Raw genomic sequence first — 730 nt, 5'->3', positions numbered from 1 at the left:
GTGGGTATAATTTCTATGTTCTGATTTGGTGTTCTTTCTCACATATTACACTGCATTTCTAATCTTTCATTTAAAATATCTACTTCATGTCAGAAGTGAAGAAGAGTGAAAAAAAAAAAATGGCATTTGGAAACAATCAGCCCTAGGACATAATGGACCTCTAGACCAGAACAACTAGATGGTACCCAGCTACCAATGCCAGCCACTCAGGAAGGGACCAAAACTGGAGATCCTGGATACAGTGGGAGGAAAAATGTGAAACAAACTCCTAAAACACAATAATGACCAGAATTACTGGTCAGATGGAGTCTGGTGGGACCCCCAAGACTATGGCCCTGGGATACACTTCAGGCCTGGGATAAAACTCACTCCTAAGGGGCTAGCTCTGGTAGCGTAGTGCCTAAGGCACTTGACTACTAATCAGAAGGCTGGTGGTTCAAACCCACCAGCCACTCCTCAGAAGGAAGATAGGGCTTTCTACTTCCATTAGTGATACTGTCTCAGTAACCCAAGGAAGGGTCGCTATGAGTCAGGTCCGATTCGACGGCACATAACAACAACAACAATGAGGGCTGGCTCTCAGCCCAATAGTAAATAAGACGTACTCACAGACCACTCACTCCAGAGCTATGTACCCACATACTCTATGGAGATACATCCCTTGTAGCAATCAGCCATGGGGCACCAGAGGGACAACATTCACACAGAGATAAAGCAGGACACACAGGAG

Source organism: Orycteropus afer, unplaced genomic scaffold, assembly GCF_000298275.1.
Source record: "Orycteropus afer afer isolate SDZICR_OR568_19922 unplaced genomic scaffold, OryAfe1.0 scaffold00622, whole genome shotgun sequence".
Taxonomy (NCBI): Eukaryota; Metazoa; Chordata; class Mammalia; order Tubulidentata; family Orycteropodidae; genus Orycteropus; species Orycteropus afer.
The sequence above is the reverse complement of the archived record's forward strand: the minus strand, read 5'-3'. Positions refer to the sequence as shown.